The following is a 248-nucleotide window of genomic DNA, read 5'->3' on the forward strand; positions in this document are numbered from 1 at the left end:
CCTAGAAACCATTCCCCCAATTCAATCCGCCATTGAAGAACTTCAAGAAAAACTTGAAAATCCAATCCGAGGATACATGATGATTCGTCGAGCAAGAATGATTCCAATCTGTTTCTGCACCTCCAAGGAATGCTTCCAAAGAAGATCACGAAGAAAAATAACCTCGAGAGAGTGTTGAATTGATGGGACGAAATTAAATTGGGAATAAGAGTCGAATTCCTATCTACGATCTCTTTTCCTTCAAATTA

The sequence above is a fragment of the Cucurbita moschata genome, unplaced genomic scaffold (assembly GCF_002738365.1).
Source record: "Cucurbita moschata cultivar Rifu unplaced genomic scaffold, Cmos_1.0 Cmo_Scf01533, whole genome shotgun sequence".
NCBI lineage: Eukaryota > Viridiplantae > Streptophyta > Magnoliopsida > Cucurbitales > Cucurbitaceae > Cucurbita > Cucurbita moschata.